The sequence below is a fragment of the Anolis carolinensis genome, chromosome 1 (genome assembly GCF_035594765.1).
Source record: "Anolis carolinensis isolate JA03-04 chromosome 1, rAnoCar3.1.pri, whole genome shotgun sequence".
NCBI classification, from domain to species: domain Eukaryota; kingdom Metazoa; phylum Chordata; class Lepidosauria; order Squamata; family Dactyloidae; genus Anolis; species Anolis carolinensis.
Window position 1 is genome coordinate 143045030 of NC_085841.1, and position 14192 is coordinate 143059221.

The 14192-nt window shown below is 37.7% G+C and overlaps 1 non-coding gene across 1 annotated transcript; it reads left to right on the plus strand.

Annotated features, from left to right (window-relative positions):
- Positions 1-10357: 10357 nt before the first annotated feature.
- On the plus strand, positions 10358-10462 carry LOC134295772 (U6 spliceosomal RNA). Its single transcript, XR_010002381.1, has one exon. It is a non-coding gene; the product is annotated as a U6 spliceosomal RNA (small nuclear RNA).
- Positions 10463-14192: the final 3730 nt, after the last annotated feature.

Sequence of the window (14192 nt, forward strand, 5' to 3'; positions counted from 1 at the left end):
GCTTCAGTTGGGCAGTGATTTTGGAAAATTTCATGGGAACGATTAAGCACATTTTTCTCAGGTGATTGGAGCAGGGGATGGAGACTTGACTATCAAAGACAATCAAGACCAGCTGGACAGAACACAATTTCTGAGGCTATTGTAATGACTGTGCTTATCAGACTCTGGGCTCAGGTGTTTCCTGGACCTTTATTACAAAATGTTCAGATGTAGCATGTCAAGCAGAGACAGCTCCCAACATTAATGAATTAGCAATATTTTATTTCAGCCCTTTTTCTATTCAAAGCAACACAGCTGAGAATTGCATATTTGGAATCAATTGGGGTAAACTCTGGAGGTGATGCAGATATTTGACCTGAACGGGATCTTGTTAACAGATTGTTTATTTTAACTTCTTTTGTACCACGGGTTGTATGTTGTATGTATGTCTATGTGTTAAATGTTTTGATACGGCCGATGGGTTAATCAATAAAACGTGATGGTTATCAATATTTTTTATTTCATTAACCCTATAATATTTTTTTAAAATAGAAACATATCAAAATAAGGTACTTTTAAAGGACTTAAATATCCTCACGTCACCAGATCCCATCTGATCATGGAAGCTGTGTAGGATCAGGCTTGCTGGTACTTGGATGGGAGATAGCCAACAGATATCAAGCGCAGTTAGAACTATTTCAGAAGAAGGAACTGACAAAACCACTTCTGAGTATTCCTTACCTAAGAAAATCCTAAAATACTCATATGGTCACCATAAGTGGACAGGTGACTTAATGGCACATGCACACACATTTTCAAAAGATAGAAACATTCTATAAAATTTTCTATCAATGTAAACATTATGTCACTATGACAAGTCTGAAATTCACCGATTGTTTCCCAAAAGACTAATATATTGAAATGCTTGGACAAAATTGTTACAGATTTACCACCTTATCACATTGAGAAATTTCCCAGTTATAGGACACTTCAGCTTCTTTTCAAGCATGGAGAGGCACTGAGTTCATCACATGAGCAAAAATGCTTCTGGCTGTCATGTATAGCCCTCTGTGGTTGAAAAGAGGCAGAAGTGTTCTGAAAGGAGGGAACTCTGGCAATCTGACCTCATCACATTGAGAAATTTCCGCCTGGTAGGACACTTCAGCCTGTTGTCAAGCATGAGGAGGCACAGAGCTTATCACATGTTCCAGGCTTGAAAAGAGGCCGAAATGTCCTGAAAGGAGGGAACTTTGAACATAGGTCAGCCATCGTGTTCAGAGTTCCTACCTCTTGTCACACTTTACTCCCATGTTCACAACTGAAAACCAGGTGTGATGAGAACCATCAAAAGTTTCCTATACTGTTTCATTGCCCAACTGTCAGTAGTCTGTTGTATCCTATGGGCTTTGATCCAGAACCATAGGATTCCATGGAAAGAAATTGTTTTAACCTGGAACACTGTCTCTTGTATCCTATGTGCAAAATAGTCAAATAGCCTTGGAGGCTCTCTAGTTCACCACACATCTCAATTGTAGGAATCCAAGCACATTGCCAACAAATGGCTGCTTAGGTTATTCTTAAAGACGAGCAGAATCGCAATCTCCCATTATTTGGTTTCATTATCAAAGCACTCATAATTTGAAAATGTTTCTCTGAAGGATCTGTCAACATTTTTCTCTAGATGCCACAGAAAAGCATTGAATCATAAAACTGTCTTTCCACAAAAGTATTTCTTTGTATCCAAAAGGCATCACTTCTAGAAACTCGCCATTAGAAAAAGAAAGAGAAAGAGCATAGTTGAGAAAAGAATCAAAGCAGAACATTCAGGAAGAAAGGAAATGTAAAGAAGTCCATTTACTTTAAATTACCACAAGTACTTTGGGACATAGAACAAAATTACTGAAGCTGGAATCTGGCCAGCACTCTGAGGCTACCTCTTTCAGGAGATCTTTAATGGAAACAAGTGACAAAAGATCATTACTTAGACAATGATCAAGAACTTGATATAAGATTATTTATTCCAAAAGGAAGCAACTTCAGAAATGCTATACTGCTAGTTTCAATGGAGGAGCATAGTCTAAGTTCTAATCCAATGCTAATCTATGTATTCAAAAATTATAAAAGCTCTCTTAGGACTGTGCCTTCTGCACTTTCAGAATGCAGTCTAAATTACATGGTCAAATGATTTTAAAATCCCAGGTGATAGCATATGGGATAGAAGATAAGACAATACCTTTTTTCCTAGCTATCATGCTTGCTTTCCAGTGTTGTTTAATACAGGATTCAAACAAATAGAGATCCTTCTCCATTCCAAACTGGCAAGTGGGATCAAGACATATTATTCAAGACAGTTTGAGAAAGGAAATGGTTTCCCTGTCATGCCCCACATACCCAGAAAGTTGCCTTTAAGGAAGGGGTGCCCATATTTGTAGCACAATCTCTGCTCTTTTTGCAGATTCTTGATATGCACATATTCATCAATGAAATTGTACACCTGTGACTTTCAAAATCAAGATGCAAATCAAGTCATACGTCAAATCTGTTCGTACATGGAAGGATTGCTTAATTTTTCTATTTCAATCATGTTTAAATATTTTTGTTTAAAAATATATTTATCCAAACAAAGGAACTTCTGGGTTTGTAGAAGGAGGAATCTGAGCCAACATGCCCATCTAAACTCAGTAACAAAATGTCTGATCTTTCATCTCTTTTGAACATGACCACAAATGAAAGCAAGGTTGATTTATAGACAGAGCAAGACTGAAAAAAAGTCTGTTTTTTCTGTCACGTTATCGCAGGGCTCCAGAATTTCTACTGGGAATATTTTAAAGTTTATCTTATCATTGTAAGGTCAGCAACAGCCCTACATATCTTTTGTATGTTTTTGTTTGTTTTTGTAATACACCTCTCTGTCACCCTTCAGCTACTCTGTCTACCCATTCTTCCTCAATTAGCAGTAGGAGTGACTTCATGATGACTTGACCATGTTTTAACTGGGACATGAAATGATGGATATTTGACTGTACAATGAGAAACAGGGTGCTCAGATACACACCCCAGGCATCTAACATAAATATATGAAGGAAGCACTCTATGCAAGGGATGTCGCCAAAACTTACTTCTTTAAATTATTTTAAGTGGCTTATTTTAATTTGGATCCAATGAGACCATTTGTAATGTAGAAGACGTTTTACAGTCAGCACTAACTATTGATGACTATTTGTCACTTATGTCAAACAGGGTCTACAAGTATAGAACTAGGTTTAGGTTGCCTGCTTTTGAATGTATCTGGACCAGATGCCCATTTTCAGTGACAGAAACCCCTAGGAGTATTGCCCAAGGGACAAGAAAGTGCTCCTCATATGTGCCCTAGATTTGCTATCCTCCAAGGAAATAACACCCACCTATCTCATAGCATATGACAATAATATGACAGCTGATTATTCAGATTAGTGAAACATGTTAAATATTCTCCACAAGGCTCCAATCCCTAGTAAAAAAAAAACCACCCTAACAAAAGAGTGGGAGTAGAGTGTCAAGACCTGTCATCCCACTTCATTTCTTTTTCTAGAAAGAGCTTGAAATACAGAGTGACATTCTTCAACCTTGCAAAATATTTTGTGTGGTATACTCCGTAATGTAGTTAAGCTATTGATTTGACAGGGGCCCTCAGAGATAGGAAATACAGTTGTCTCCAAAGGCTCATTTCAGAAAATTGCAATTAGTACTGTGGTTCAACTTTTTGGTAACTTTGTCATAACTCAAATTAGCAAACAAATTAAAAGGAAAGATAAAAGTTTTAATGACTGCTTTGAAGAAGATGGTTTTAAGTGTTAGAAAGACCCTGCCATCATAAAAAGCACTCATATCAATATGAATATTACAAGATTATAACCATTACAGGAATACTTTTAACTGAAACCAGATTTCTATTGTAATCCTATACATATGTACCCAGAAACAAACCACACTGGGTATATATAATTGCAGTGCTAAAGTCTTAAATTGATAAGAAATTTAAAATCTGCTGGAGCTGAACTGAGCTGAATTTTCATACATTTTACATTTTGTCTTTTAAAATAACTGCAAGTAGTTTCATCTTAGTTCTAGTTTATTTTCTAATGTAAACTTGGCTCATTAATCAAAAACAACCAGTTTTATCTGCAGTCATGACTGAATTTTATGAATTTTAATATTATGTGATATTTTATGTGTATTTGTGGTTATAATCTCATGTTATTATTGTTTTGATGTCTATGCATTGTTTATTTGATGTGCGGCACTTCGGAGTGCTTTGTGAGCTGCCCTGAGTTCCTTTGGGGAGATGGTGGTGGGGTACAAATAAAAAATTATCATTTATTATTATTATTAATGTATAAAAAATGTAAAGCATTTTGAAAATGCCAAAGGACAAATGCAAGTGATTGTTGTGGTTCATTGCTTTCAAGACAAATTTGACATATGGTGACTATGAAAGAGAAACCTTTAAGATACTCTCTTACTGACAGTCCTGCTCAGGCCTTCCAAACATGGCTTCCTTGATTGAATCAACACACTTTAATGCAGTTTTCCTCTTTTCTTACAGCCTACCACTTTACCAAGCTTCATCATCTTTTTAATGACTTCTGTTATTTCATGATATGGCCAAAGAACAGCCACCTCAGTTCAATCATTTTGGTTTCTAGAGAGAGAGTTCAGTTTGATTTGATGTACTTGAGTTGATTTGGCGATTCATGGTGTCCGCAAGACACTTCTCCAGCACCTACCTTATGCAAGTTGAGGGCAGATTTTGGGCCAAAATTATGAATTTTTATATGACCTGTGGACAAGTCAAAGGTCATTCTGCAAAAAAAGGAATGCACCAATGTTACTACAGGGGGTAGTCACCTCTGGATGCCATGCCATTACCCCACCCAGGCATTCAAGAAGGCCAGAAGCAGAACCATGGTAGAGAGAGTAGAGGGGGGTCGGTGTTTTGTTTAGATTCTTCTAAATGAAACTCTTGCCCTTTGCCACTTTACTCAAAGAAGGGAATGGTTACTTTTTTAAAAAGAGTTAACGTACAGTGCTCGCCTTGACCCATGGATAAGTTGGCCCAGATTTTTTCAGTTGATGATTTGACTAAACTTTGTAGTCTTATACATTAATATATACAGTAATTTTCACATAAGCTTTTTATCCTCCTATGTTTACTGTCTAGCTTTTACAATCATGCATGGAAACTTGAAATAATATGGCATGAGTGATCCTGACTTAATATCCTCCAGCATCACATTTCAATGACTTATTCATTTCATCTCAGCTTTCTTCAGTTGTCATATTCTCATATAAATCTAGTGACAGCTTTGTTGAAGATTGGCTTACCCAGGTCCATACAATAAAAGGGATGACAAAGAAACAATTTGAACTTAGACCTCATGTCCGTCTACATCAGCATATAATGTATGGTTTCCTTAGGGCAAGAAAAAAATGTGTGTTTGTGTTACATAATGAACTCTAATATTACCAACATTACTATACTAAGCAAGATATTATTCATTACATTGAAACATTATTCGAAGAAATAATTTGATGAGGTTTTGGACAGTTGGAAAAAGATTTTATTTTGAAGGTTTTAAAAATAATTTTGATGCTTATACAAACTATGTCTAATGACACGAGAGCCATGTAGTGGTTTGAGCGCTGAAATATGAAGACCAGGGTTTCAATCCCTTCTTGGCCATGAAACCTGCAGGATGACTTTTGGCAAGCCATGATCAGTCTCAGATGAAGGCAATACAATATCCCTTCTGAATAAATCTTGCCAAAGTAACCCTGATAGGATCACCATAGATTGGAAATAAATTGAAGACACAGAACAACAATGCTATGTATTACAATTTTTGTTCCTGTATTATGAATGTCATTTCCTAATTGGTTCTATCATAAAAATATGGGAAAAGTTTAATAAACTTGAAAAAACTTTGTTTTTGTGGGAGATCATGCAACACATTTTGTTATTGTTTTTCAATGGATATCTCAACCAATTCAACATAGTTTGCGGCAGCCACAAAAACAAAGTTTCTGGAGTATAACAACTACTTTCAAAGGAGGTACACACAAGTAACTGGAAAAACAGTTTCAAATTTTCTTACATGGTGCACTCTAATACCATGTAACAATAAATAGCTTTATATTCTAACATATACAAATTTTAAAATAACCTTTTGAGCTCTCCAAGAAACAGCCCAAACAAGGTCTGTCATCCTACACATTAGATATTACAACAATACCATATCATAAAGGTATTAAAAGTAAAATGTTGATTAAAGTGTACCTTTGGTATATCAGAGGGTTTGGTTTATAATTTCCAAGACAGCCAGTGATAAAGATCAATTGTGGGAATTGTGTTCCAAATAGTTTAAGGAATAAAGACTTCCTACCTCAAATGTAAAACCTTGTTAGGTGCTTGAATTAGCATGTGCTGCTCTTGTGCTGAACCAGCTGCCTTATACTTATCAGGGTAGAGTGCTTGAGGGTGGAAATTTAGTTCACATTAGAAAGCATTTGATGTACTGCCTGAGAAACTTAAAATCTATATTCTGCTTTTTCATTCCAAGTAGGTTGCAAAGTGTTCCCCCTTTACAGGAAGCAATTCTCTATCGAAAGACATTCAGAGGCCAGTCCTCCATTTGAAGATACCTTCTGCTTAAAGACAAGCCTATGTTGTCTGAAATGGGAAAATACTAAAAGAGAAATATATGGTCTTAAAATTTTCAATCAACAATCAGCCTGTATGCCTGCTTCTCAGTGTGCTGAATATCTGATCATAGTTCCCTCCATTTTGGTAAGATGTATCTGTGCTATTTTTCATCTTGTAGATGATACATTTTCCTGTTCATTTATTTATTTTTAAAGTAACGGTTAACCGTTCTGATTCCAAGAAAATATAATTGACTTCACATCTTTTCCTGTTCACTCCCTCTCCTACTTTTTCCACTGGAAAATATATCTCTATGGTGTTTATACCTGCCTTATTTCCTCTGACTGAAAGAGTTTGCTAGCAGTATCTCTCATGGAACAGCATCTGTCCAATGCGTAGGCATTCAAATGCCCAACACATTTATGCAGACAAGTCTAACTAAACAGATGGTTAATGGAATATAAATGTTTTTTCTACGTAGGGCATGCACCATATTGATCTGAAAGTGGTTCATATAGTAAAGGAAATAAGATCTAAGGGATGCACACAGAAAGTACTTTCTGGCACTTTGAAAACAAAGACGAGAAGGTTGAATTTCAATGTATTGGGGAGGTGGCTATTTGGGAATGCTGCTTTTCACCTATTGGTAACATAGTAATTAAGAGCATGTATCTGATTTTCAATAATTGGGGTGACCTACTAAAAAAAGATCTCCATAAAGTCCTACTTTACCATGTTATTAAAACATCAAGTTGACTATGGGGTCTCAAAGTATATACCAATGTAGTTTAAAATCTAGCAGGTTTGAGCAAGCTAGTTAAACCCCAGAAAAGTGGACTATGTAGATTCAGCTTCCTAGTATGGCGAGGCTTGCCAGAAGGCTGGCCACCGGATGATAAAATGGCCATAGCAACTTTGCCATGCCTACATTGCTGCAGGAACTATCTACATTTATGAAATCAATCACAGATCTTCAACCTATCTAAGCTATACTAATATTAGATCAGTTGGAAGAAACATAACTTTTCCAAACACAAAGCCTGGAAACTTTAGAGTAATTAGAACTGATATAGATATATTTTACATTTCTCTGAATGGCATGAAGCAGTACTGGATAATGTATGAGACTATGGACTTCATCCCATTAGTTTTCAGCCCCATTCTAGGATGCTGCCGAGATGTGTCTCTGCAGTGTGCTAAGCACTGATCAGGAGAACATGGGTAACTACCCTTGTTCTCATTCAAGAAACTGAGGACAGCACAGGATAAAGCCAGAGCCAGACAGATTCCAGCATGGGATGGGAAGAGGGCAATGCAAGGCGCTGCCCAGCAATTTATCCTAATGCCCCGCAAATGCCTCCGCTGTCTCCTGACTTAAGGAACTCCATGTCATGAGGTCCTAAATACCATCTATATTCATCTTGCCATTCTGTTATTGTTAACAATTCCTTTTTTGGTTTCTTTTTTATGGGATAGATGATGATAAAACACTGTTGCTTCAAATCCTATTAACTATTAACTTAAAGTAATCAATGTTTCATGGACGCAAATCGTCATTATTTGACTGGCATCTTACATTTAACACCAATCTGTAACTTATATTTTTTTGTAGTCACATGAGTGGAGACATAAGATAAAGTTTAGTATTTTATTGACACTTATATGTGACATCTTTATTGCACTTTGCAATCAATGTTACTGAAGAATGAACCTTGGATGTTACATGGTCCACGATTGAGTGACATAACATAGCAGGCTAACTTTTACTACAACGCCAATAATTCCCTGACTGCAGTATTGAGTGTGAAACTATGGCAGAACAAGAGTCTTATCTTCCTTGCAATTTGGAATTCTATTGAAAGTTGTTTGAGCTTCTCCTTTGTCATTCATGTTTCTTTACATAGCCGCACCTCATTATCAATGTAGTCTCATTCACATTCCACTCTAAGGTGCTGTAGCAACTTAAATATCATGCTTATCAACCCTCCCTTCCAGATAATATTCACAATTTCAGAATGACTACAGATTTTGTTTTCACTGGTATTGAAGCTTGACAGCAGTGATTCCCAAAGTGGGTGCTACCGCCTGCTGGTGGGCACTGGAGCGATCCAGGGGGGTGGTGATGGCACCTATTGGGACACGGGGTGGGGCCAGAGGAGGGGCGGGGCCTTTTCCCAAGTGCTGGAGACATTGCTGAGCACCTGAGGCGCCTGTTAGGACACAGGAGGTGGAGCTAGAGGGGTGGGTGTGGCTTCTTCCCAAGAGCCCGAGACAGGGCTGAGAATCTATACCTCTCCTGAGGTGCTTATTGGGACACAGAGGACGGAGCTAGGGAAGGGGGCAGGACCTCCTTCCAAGAGCCCGAGATGGGGCCGAGCCTCTATACCTCTCCTGAGAGGCCTTTTAGGACTAAAGGGCAGGGCTAGGGGTGGGGGTGGGGCCTCTTCCCAAAAGCCTCTGTATACCTCCCTTGAGGCGCATGTTAGAACACGGGGACGCGGTATAGAGGCTCAGCCCCATCAGGCACTTGGGAAGAGGCCCCGCCCCCTCCTTTATCCCCGCCCCCTGTGTCCTGGCAGGTGCCACAGGACAGAGATAGAAGCTCAGCCCTGCCTCAGAGCTCATAACGCCGCCCATCCCAGTCCTGGCCACCCATTTGTGGCTCCGCCCACCTCCCCTCACAGCCCTGCATCTTGGACTAGGGGAGAGGCTCAGCCTCGCGCTCTTGAGCAGGAGCCACGCCCATCCCTCTAAGCCATGCCCCTTTCCAGGGGACGCTGAGTCATATTTTTTTCTGGAAAGGGGGCAGTAGGCTAAATATGTTTGGGAACCACTTCTTTACAGTAACCTTTACTGAGCATCCTTATAATATTATTATTATTATTATTATTATTATTATTATTATTATTATTATTATTATTAAACTTATATACCGCTACTCCCGGTTTGGCTCGGAGCGGCTTACAAAAATAGATTAAAACAATATTGGCTTTAAAATAACAATAAAAACAATAAAAGAAACAATAAAAGCAACAATAAAAACAGACATAGCCCCGAGTCTTTCACCCATTGAACGCTTGTCGGAAGAGCAAGGTTTTGCAGGCTTTCCGAAAGGCAAGTAAGTCTCGGGTGGTTCGAGTTTCCACTGGCAAGGCATTCCATAATTGAGGGGCTACAATCGAGAAGGCTCTCTGCCTAGTGGAAGACAAATGATAAGTCCGTATGTTAGGGACTTCAAGCAAATTTTGGTCTTCGGACCGAAGTAATCTCTGGGGTTGGTAGGGTGATAATATGCCACAATGTGCACCCCATTCCCAGTCTGCCTTCTTCCCACTATTCCCCCACCATTGACAGGAAAACCCATTAATAGCTGTGAATGATACAACATTCCCATCATCTATCTTGAATGATAGATCTGTTCTGCTACTTTAACAGCATGATAGCACTTAAATGACATCAAGAAGGCTGGATTCTCCTCCTCTTACATCTTCCCAGCCGATTATTTTATTTTTAACTGTAATATTTGCCATTTTAAAAACATTACCACTTCTGCAAAAAAACAAATTGCATCATCATCATCATCAGCATCATTTAAAATTACAGAACAGCAAACGTATGAGAAGGTGGAATTAGAAGAGTATGCAAAAGTACAAACATACGACCAGAGATTAGCAAATGATGATGATGATGATTATTATTATTATTATTATTATTATTATTATTATTGGAATGATACAGAGAAGATTAGCATGACCCCTGTACAAGGATGACACGCAAAGTCATGAAGCGAGCCAGGCAGGAGTTGGGGCTTGGGGGAGGGCTTGGAATGAGAGGGGGGAAAAGGAGACTTCAGTGAGTGGGAACCTGGCCCAGGTAAACTAGACATCCCAAGGACCCAGGGCTGGTTTTCTCATGCAACATTATTAATTATTTTATTTTTACCCACTTCATGGCTTGAGGCGGGTTACAACATTGCTAAAGCACGTAATCAAAACACATAATCATTTAAAAACACATCATAGAATGCATATGTTAAAACGTATTTCCATAAAATACATATTAAAATACACAAAACAAAATTTAGACATAGTGGAAGTTTAAAATTTGTCACACCTGCATGAATTGAGGGAAGTGTTAAAATGAGGGTGCTCGTGCTAGCATGTATCTGGTATCAGCAATTGCGCAACTGTCATATAATAGTGTTTTCATGTAGTAAAGTATTCCAATGACCTTCAGCTTTCACATATATGCGTGTCAAGTTGACTGCATTAAGATATACTGATGGTTTCATCCATATTTATTTCTTCAGAACATATTATACATCCTGCAAATGTGTAAATTTGGAAGATATTATGTACTTTGTTTGAATGGTCTTGAGAGGTGCAAAATAAACATTATGAATCTTGACATCAAAACATTCCTTTATGTCCTTATAGCAAAAAAAAGAGGTGTCCCTAGAGAAAACATACATGTGACTGCATAAAGTTGAAGCTCTATTTGATTACCACAAACATTATTCACTGGCACCACGTGGATCAAAATATTGACTTATTCTTTTCCAGACTTGTCAGTATTGTGCAATTTGGACCTAGTGTCTGAGGGTGCATCTATACAGTAGAATGAATGCAGTTGGATGTCAATTTAATTTTTTTGGCTCCATGTTGCAACATCTTGGGAGTTTTAGTTTTACAAGGTTTTAAACCTTCTCTACCAAAGAGTGTTCATGCCACAACAAACATAGCATTGACCCATGACAGTTAAAATGGCATCAGCATTGAATCTATAGTGCAGATGCACCCTTAGATTTGGCAAGATTAAGCTAACCACCATTTCTACACTACCTTCCCCCAAGTCTCCTTATACCACCTTTGAAGCCACTGTGATCATCTGAAGGTCCTCTGATGTTGCATATAATAGGGCATAGGTCTACATCAGTGACAGGACTACATCAGTGACCTACATCAGTGGTTCTCTACCAAGGTTCCCAGATGTTTTTGGCCTTCAACTCCAGAAATCCTAACAGCTGGTAAACTGGCTGGGATTTCTGGGAGTTGTAGGCCAAAAATATCTGGGGACCCCAGGTTGAGAACTACTGGTATACATCAAGATGGGGCATTAGAGAAATGTACTTTTGGGATACTTGCCAAAGTGGAAGTGGTCTCTTACCATGCAAGCAGTAATTCTCATCTCCGTATTCAAACCAGAGTTGTACAAACTGCCAATCTCTTAGGTTTCATTCCTGTAAAAGCAATAGCAGCTATAAATAGGCAACTGGCTTGTCAAAATTTTAAGGCTTCACAACAACGTATTATAAATTTTGAATTTCAATTGTAAATCAAAGAGTATTGTATCCCAGGCTAGTAAAATTAACCAAAACACCAAATGAACATCTGGATGAATTTTTCAAACACCATTCAACTTATTGTATGACTGGACTTACAAAAGAGAAGTATGATTATATTCTTTTCGGTTGCCTAAACTTTGTACTTACTCTTCATCTTGAACTAGAGTTATTACAATAGGGTAAGAGAAACAGGTCAAAGAATGGGTTGCTGTGAGTTTTTTTCACGCTGTATAGCATATTCAAAAAAACTCACAGCAGACCAGTGATTCCGACCATGAAAGCCTTAAATGATGCAAGTCAAAGAATGCTTGACTGCTTGTCAATTCATAAGTATCTAAGAAGAACATATAATGTTATAAACTAGAAAACTAGTGTTCATGTACAATACATCAATAGATAACGTATCAGGAAAGAGATTCTACTTCTGGTTATAAAATAATACTTTTTAAAAAATCAGACCCCAAAATTCATAGGCCATTTGACACTCATCTACATCTGCTTCTTTTCTTTTCTTTCATAGAAGGCATGCATGAATAATCAAATCCAAAGCACTGTTGTTAATCGTAAAAAATCATTAGTAAACTTCCAGGTGCTGTTTACTACATAACCATTGTAATTTTCTGTCCTGAAATCAGCATCTCCCCCAGCATCATTGTCTGCCCCAGGGCAGAGGGATTCTGCAGCTTTTACATTGTCAAAGGCAGTTACAACCCCATTTGCTCACTGTGAAAGAAATGGATCCACACCTGCAGGGTTCGAGGCAATAATTCCTGATATTAGCTAGACCTCATGAGGAGTAGGCTTTTACATTTTTTTGCCAGTCTTTTGTAAGTTGGCATTTTGCAATCCATCTGATTTTTTCTCTATTTTGTTTCTTTTGCCCCACCTTTATTCTGATTCAATGGCCCATTCCCTCTCTTGCCCTGTGCCAACACAAATTTGCCTACCAGATAAGCAATAGCTTGTTATGTCCTAATAATGTTTAAAGAAATTGAAGGGGTTTTTTTTTTAAAAAAACAACCTTAAAAACAATTTTTCACTTTCAAAAATGTTTTTGTTTTTTCTAAAAAGTAAATAAATGTATTTATGCTGAAATAGGTAGTTCATTGTTACAAGGCAGGAAATATTGGGGATAGAGGTTACTTCTCATAAGTACACATAGGATCATCCTGCAAATTAAGGATGCTCTGGTTCCATTGGATGTCATGGAACAAGTTAATTGTGATTTGAAGTCCCATAGGTGGACTAAAAGAATGGCTTGTTTAAAGAGGCATTCTAGAGCCATGGGACTAAATGAACATTTTTCTTCAAGGTCTTAGATGAAATGCTATACTTGGAATTGGGATCTTATTCCCAAATGAAGCAACAAATAATTTTGGAAATATTTATTCCTGTTCTGAGGAAATGCTAGATACTTGAGAAGTATTTGAAGATTATTAATCATTCAGAGCTTATTTGGTGCAAAATTCTAACATAATATTTTGTTTTATTGAAGAAAACTGCATTTTCTACACAAAAATAATATTTTCCAAACAGAAAATCCTGTTTTCTCTACAAAACACGGAATGTGAAATTTGCACATAATAAATTTCAAAGTGTGAAAATTCTCATCAATACATGTCAGTGTTTCCCTGATCAAAAGAAATATGCTTTGATCATATTTTAAACATTTTGTAATATTCTTTCCATTCCTACCTTGAAAGGGGAAAGCAAAGTTAGATTCCAACTCAGGGCTGTCAAAATGTATTTGATATCTCCCGAATATGGATATAAGACAAGGACTCCAAAATATCTTATTTTCTTCTATGGAAAACATGAGGAGAAAGGAATGCATGTGCTGCTGTGTTCAAGAGCAATGCAATGTTGCCGTGCCCACCATGATGATCTGTGAGCTGACGCTTACATCCTTTCTCTTGCCAAAGCCAGAGGCCACTCTGCATGGAGGATTTTATGATGTCTGAATTACACCCGAGAGGGATACATAGATGGAGTTGCTGACAGAACTCTGGGCTAATAGGAACCAGTGTGAAGTTCACCATGTTTTACTGTATTTTGTCAATGATCACAAACCGCTTTAGTCAGAAGACTTTTATTTCTTCCTGCTTTTAATTTTTTTACCATCTTTCTTATGCCAGCGGAGGACAAATGGAAGAAACTGAACACCCAAATTCTCTCACTGAGTCCAAC